This window comes from Lutra lutra, chromosome 1 (genome assembly GCF_902655055.1).
Source record: "Lutra lutra chromosome 1, mLutLut1.2, whole genome shotgun sequence".
NCBI classification, from domain to species: Eukaryota; Metazoa; Chordata; class Mammalia; order Carnivora; family Mustelidae; genus Lutra; species Lutra lutra.
Genome location: NC_062278.1, coordinates 55,117,505 through 55,124,040, shown reverse-complemented (window position 1 = coordinate 55,124,040; position 6,536 = coordinate 55,117,505). Strand labels below are relative to the sequence as shown.

The 6,536-nt window shown below is 40.1% G+C and overlaps 1 non-coding gene across 1 annotated transcript; it reads right to left on the bottom strand.

Annotated features, from left to right (window-relative positions):
* Positions 1-2,529: 2,529 nt before the first annotated feature.
* Positions 2,530-2,663, bottom strand: LOC125090152 (U11 spliceosomal RNA). Its single transcript, XR_007124221.1, has one exon. It is a non-coding gene; the product is annotated as a U11 spliceosomal RNA (small nuclear RNA).
* Positions 2,664-6,536: the final 3,873 nt, after the last annotated feature.

The window sequence follows — 6,536 nt, the reverse complement described above, 5'->3', positions numbered from 1 at the left end:
TACTGTGGACATAGTTCTGGTGGTCTGTGTTACCGAACCTCCTTTCCTTGGAACAGTCTTTCCCTTCCAGTGCACTTTCCATATTACCATTGCTGATTGAGATCAAAATGTAAATCTGGGGGTGTCTGGGTGGCTCAGTGGGTTAAGCCGCTGCCTTCAGCTCAGGTCATGATCTCGGGGTCCTGGGATCGAGCCCCGCATCGGGCTCTCTGCTCAGCGGGGAGCCTGCTTCCCTCTCTCTCTCTCTCTGCCTGTCTCTCTACTTGTGATCTCTCTCTGTCAAATAAACAAATAAAATCTTTAAAAAAAAAAAATGTAAATCTGGCCATGTCACACTCATCTGTGTTCAAACTTGCTGGTTCCCGATTTCCTGCAGAATAAATCTACTCTTTATCCTAGCACAAAAGGAAGGCCCTTCAATATCTAAGGTAAAACTTTCCAGTCTGCTACCCCGGAGCTCCTCTTTCTTGCCTCCTCCCTAATTCTTCCTCATCCATTCCTCCCCTGGTACCCAGAATTCTAATTAAATGCTCTTTTTGGAACAAAGCTTGCTTTTCTACACCTCTGAGAATTTCCTCATGATATTTGCATCAGATATTACCTCTGGGTTCTTTCTCTCCCTTGTCGGCTTGGGTAATTCATACTCATCCTTCAGGACCCAGCACAGATGATATCTCATTATGAAGCCCTCAAGTTAATTGTACAATGCTTCTTTGTTTGTTTGTCTAACTAGTTGTGAGCTTTTCAAGGGGGAGATAATAGTTTATTCATCAGGTTCCTTCCTAGGACTTATGCCCTTGAATTGGAGCAGGAGGAGGGAGAAGAAAACTGAAGTTTAGCTTCTTACACAAAGGCCTGCAAAAGCAGTGCTCCTGGGCGCCTGGGTGGCTCAGTGGGTTAAGCCTCTGCCTTCGGCTCAGGTCATGATCTCAGGGTCCTGGGATCGAGTCCCGCATCGGGTTCTCTGCTCGGCGGAGATCCTGCTTCCCTCTCTCTCTCTCTGCCTGCCTCTCCATCTACTTGTGATCTCTCTCTGTCAAATAAATAAATAAAATCTTTAAAAAAAAAAAAAAAAAAAAGCAGTGCTCCCTCTTTCTGTTTGTTATCACAAGAGGTCTGAATTGTTGCCTAAGGGCCCAGCATGGGTGGGTGGTAGCCTCCAGGGTCTCTGCTGCAAGCAGCTCCCTTAGGTATGCTAGCTCCTGAGAGATTCTGCCTCATCTGAAGCGATGTGGTGCTCAGGCTCCTTCCCTCTGGGGCTGAGCTCTGGCAGGCGTGATGTGGTCCCTGACCAGCTTGGAGTCCCAGCCTTCTTTTCCCTCAGTGGCTTAGTTGTATGGACTGAAGACACTGTCTGCTTTACTCTGAAAAACTAGGACTCCATGTAGCTTCCTGGCCTCCCTTTTCCTGGGCTGATCTCCTAGGTCCTTTCTCCTCCGTACTAATAAATTAATTCTGTCTACTCTCATAACAATCCTATGCAATATATACTGTTACTGCCCTAATTTTCTAGAAGAGGAAACTGTCACAGAGAGAAGTCAACGAGCCACGATTCAAACCCAAGCCGTCTGGCATCTGAGTTCACGCTCCTACCTGGTGTACTGTGGAGCCTTTACATAAACTTCATGCTCAAATCAGGAGATCATTTGTTTGCCTGTAACAGGACAGTTAATTTATATATATATATTTATGATCTATATGAAATACATATATTCATTGAATTGTTGAATCCTTGTAACACATGTGAAAAATGGTTAGAATGGTGATTCAGATCCTGGTTTTATTATTCTAAAGTAAATGATCTTTTCACTTATACACTAACTGTTTTTGAAGATTTATTTTGAAAGGAATAGTAACTATTCCCCACTTTACAAAAGTATCCATAACAAGGGTGAATATAGTAAGGATGAATAATTATAGGCCTTGAAAGGATATCTTGTGTACTGGCATCTTGTCTTTTTTCCAGCGCATAGTACCAAAAGGACTGACTTAAAAAAAAAAAAAAAAAAAAGACTGAGTGAAAGCATCAGAATTTTTTTTTTTTAAGATTTTATTTATTTCTCTGACAGAGAGAGATCACAAGTAGGCAGAGAGGCAGGCAGAGAGAGAGGAGGAAGCAGGCTCCCTGCTGATCAGAGAGTCCGATGCGGGGCTCGATCCTAGGACCCTGAGATCATGACCTGAGCCGAAGGCAGCGGCTTAACCCACTGAGCCACCCAGGCGCCCCAGCATCAGAATTTTTATTCCAGTGACTCAGTCCCCATTGTATCAAGTAGACCGAAATGGGTAAGTTGAACTTTGTACTTTCAGCAACTCAGTTATTAAACGTATCCCAGAAACCCACTCTGTCAGATTTGCTGTGGAGGTATGAACATTTATCTGTTTATGCTCTGTCATCATAACTGGTTTTTGCATTTTAGACAGATCATCAAATTAGCACATTAAAGTGACATCCCTATTTCTCATAGAACATTTGTATTATGTACTATAGTATGTGTTTCCATCATTTATTTTATTTTATTTTTTTTTAAGGGCGCCGGGACCAACGATCACCAGCTGCCCAGGTACCAAAAAATTATGCTTCCGAAATCTCTTGATGTCGATTCCGCACATAGAGCAATGGAGCTGCCCTACGTGTGCCACTCACGACAGAAACCCTTTTTTTTTTTCCCCATCATTTATTTTAATCATGTTTTTCACTAAGCAGGTTAAAATGAAAGTTATTGAAATCAGAAAGTGTAGCATCAAATCACTGTAATTGTTTCAAATAGATTACAGTTGTTATCACCTAGAAAGATGTTCTCATATATTTTTGTTTTTCTATTTGTTTTGTGAGGCCCCCCTCCTTTAATTTTTTTTTTCCTATTAAAAATATGTTAGGTTACTACATCAGTTGATGCTAGAATCTTTTTTCTTTGTTTTGTCTGGATACCATTTTCCAGATTATGTGGCTTTCCTGCAAATTTTGACTCTGGACACAGCATGAAGAATGACAACTTTTCTCTCTCCATTTCCAGAGGAAATTGTAGTGTGGTCATGGAGAGAAGAGGAAAGGACCTGACTTTTGGCATAACTGCCGTTGGCGCTGTGAATGAATGTTTCTCTGGCATTGGAAAGGTGGTGGTGGGTGGCAAGACTCCAGAACCAGGCATCCCTGAAAAGACCTATCACATGACAGATAATCGTAGTCTCTGCTGTGACTTATAAACCCAAATAAAGCACTTCTTTGAGTTCTCTGGCACATTTGCAACCGATGGCTTTGCTTGAATGAATATAGTGGCAGTGGATCCATTGCCTGGGCTCATTGCTTATCTCTGTACCAGAAGGTTATCTAGCTTGTGTATCACCTATGACCTCAGGGATGTCCGTGCTTTATCCTGTGGTCCATTCATCCTGGTCATTGTCCCTTGTCAGTGAGACAATCATAGAGTTCCATCTGGACAAAGATAGAAGCATTTTCACCTTGACTTTGTATTTCTTAAAAAACTTTCAAGGATAAAGAGAAGTTGTATTGGCTTTGAAGAGACATATCTGGTGTTTGGTTGGAGGCCAGATATTTCTTCTCTTGAGTTTTTAGATCACTGTACAAGTTTCAGAGTTTTATAATTAGTATGCATTTGATAAAAGTGACTTACCTAAAGTTTTGGGGAGAATCCTTTGTTTAGGTACAGCAGAGGATTTTCAGCTCAGTACTACAGATGATACACTGAATATAAGAGAAGTTAAGTTTTTGATTCAAGCTTGCTAGCTAATTCATGGTAGATTTGGAGTAGAACTAACATCCTTTGGCCTTTTGTTAGGTACTCTTTCCTTCATATCACACTTTTTTAGGATGTTTAATGTATCTGAAAATTAAAGTATTATTTGAATCTGCTTAAACTAAAGACAACTACTTGTTCTCTAATATCCATTATCCCCTTATCCAATAGTAGAACCCCTAATTTTAACTTGGCACATAACCACTTGGAATAAAGACTACCTGTCTTAGGCTTCCTTTAAGTTATAGGTAGTTCTTCTTCTTTTTTTTTTTTTTTTAAAGATTTTATTCATTTATTTAACACAGAGAGAGAGAGACAGATCACAAGTAGGCAGAGAGAAAGGAGGAAGCAGGCTCCCTGATGAGCAGGGGGCTCGATCCCAGAACCCTAAGATCATGACCTGAACTGAAGGCAGAGGCTTAACCCACTGAGCCACCCAGATGCCCCAAGTTATAGGTAGTTCTTGAGTAAATATTTTCCAATGGGGAAGAAATGTGTACAACTGCTTGGTCCCCCTTAACAGGAAAAGCCCTAACCTTACATTTCCCTTTTCCCTCTCCCACTCACAAGAGTAGTCATGTGGATGCTACTGAGAAAGGTAAAATCCTAAAAACAGAGAAGTTAATAGGAACTTGGGTACCGGATACTGTGGAACCATCCTGCCAGCCTATTTGCTTAGCAATAGACTTTGAGACAAAGAGAGATAAACATTTACCTTGTTTTAATCACTGATAATTTAGATCTCAGTTATAGCAACTGAACATACAGCACAATTTAATAATTTGCAAATTTAATGCTACAAGTCAGGGGCACCTAGGTGGCTCAGTGGGTTAAAGCCTCTGCCTTCAGCTCAGGTCATGATCCCAGGGACCTGGGATCGAGCCCCACATCGGGTTCTCTGTTCAGCAGGGAGCCTGCTTCCTCCTCTCTCTGCCTGCCTCTCTGCCTACTTGTGATCTCTTTCTCTCTGTCAAATAAATAAAATGCTACAAGTTAATATTTTATAACCATCAAATTTAAACAAAATATATTGGACATTAATACCTGTGTAAATATCTGGAAGTCTTAGAATTTAACTGCTATCATCAGTTCTTCTGTTTCAGGAGTCCTTACAATAGTGTGTACAGTGTGAGCTCTGATGTCTCTTTAGTATTTTCCACTGCTCTCCTCTCAGTCAGTCTAGCCATACATTTATGTTCTTCCTAACATTCCAGACACACTACATCCTCCTTCCTTGGGGTATATGTTGTTTTGTTGTTGCTGTTAGTTTTGGGGTTTTTTTTCCCTCTCCTGCAAATCTCTTTGTTTAGTAATCTACGTATATCTCTGTTTCTATAGTCTTAGAATTTTGCTCAGTTGTTAACTTTCCATTAAATCCTTCCGTGACCACTTTAGTAAATTTTATTCTTCATTGCCTTGGTACTCATGTCCCCTTTGTACACTTAATTTTTCTGCCTATAATTTGTTTCCTTTTTTTTTTTTCCCCTTCTCACTGAAATACTACCTCTATGAGAGCAGGGACTTTCCCTGTTCAACCCATTGCTGTGTCCTTGGCACGCTTTCTGACACCTAGAAATCACTGGATGAATACCTAATAAATAAATATATGAGTCAACCTTTAAGTGTTTAGATAGATATAAATGATGTTATGATCTTTTTAAGGGTGATAATATTCTGATAACTCATGTTGTTTCCTGAAATATCTATAAAAGGAATATGTTGGCTCTTCTAGAGGTAAAATCTCTTTCATTGAAACCGTGACTGATGAAAATTTCATAGACTGATAGGAAAGCTCATTCATTCACATGCAATATTGAATTTCCTTAACACACTACAAATGTCTGATTTTGAAATTATTAGAAAAAACCCTAAAATTGTGAGGTTTTTAGGAAACCATTTGTCACATGCATTCCACAATAAAATTACGTTTTAGTATTATATTTCTTATCTTCATTTTCCCAAAGTAAGAAATCTATGCTAAATTGGCTGTGAAAATAAAAGCAAATGCAGAACAAATAATCCTTTCTTGTAATGCGCTAACCAGTGGCCTAGCACTGTAACGAGAAGACTCTATTTCAGTTCTAGAACTATCACATTAGTCTATTTTTATAAGTCAAATTAAATCCAGCCTGAGGTTATACTAGAAATTCAGTATCAGGGTTTTGTTGTTGTTGTTGTTGTTGTTACTATTTTTAAGAGGAGCGGGTAGGGACAGAAGGGGAGAGAATCTTAAGTAGGCTCCATACCCAGCATGAACTGGATGTGGGACTTGATCTCACAACCCTGAGATCATGACTTGAGCTGAAGTCAAGAGTCCCACCCTTAACCAACTAAGCCACCCAGGTGCTTCATCTGCTATCAAGAATTTTTAAGATCCCTCCCCACATTCAAGAACTTTGGGTTTATGTAGATCTGGAAAGTAGAAACAGGGCTCATTCCTCGCCTGTGGTCATTGCAATCCACACCACCACCAACATGAGATACCACATTCAGTTCCATCGCTGGTTTCCTGCTCCATTGTGGGCTCTGCTGCTCTGCATGGGTTGGTCTGTTCCACACAGCAGTGCTCCCTGCTGACACGGACCCAGTGTATGTCTTTGGTCTCTCCTGTCAAATCGTGGTGTTAAGTTTTCTTACCCCATCAGCACCTATCACTTTTCCCCCTAGAAATGTTTATTTTTATCCATAGTAGGGACTTTCAAAATCTTGTTCTCTTTCTTATTTACAGGAAGCTACTTTTTTTTCTGATATAAATTTTTTTATTTTTTATTTTTTATA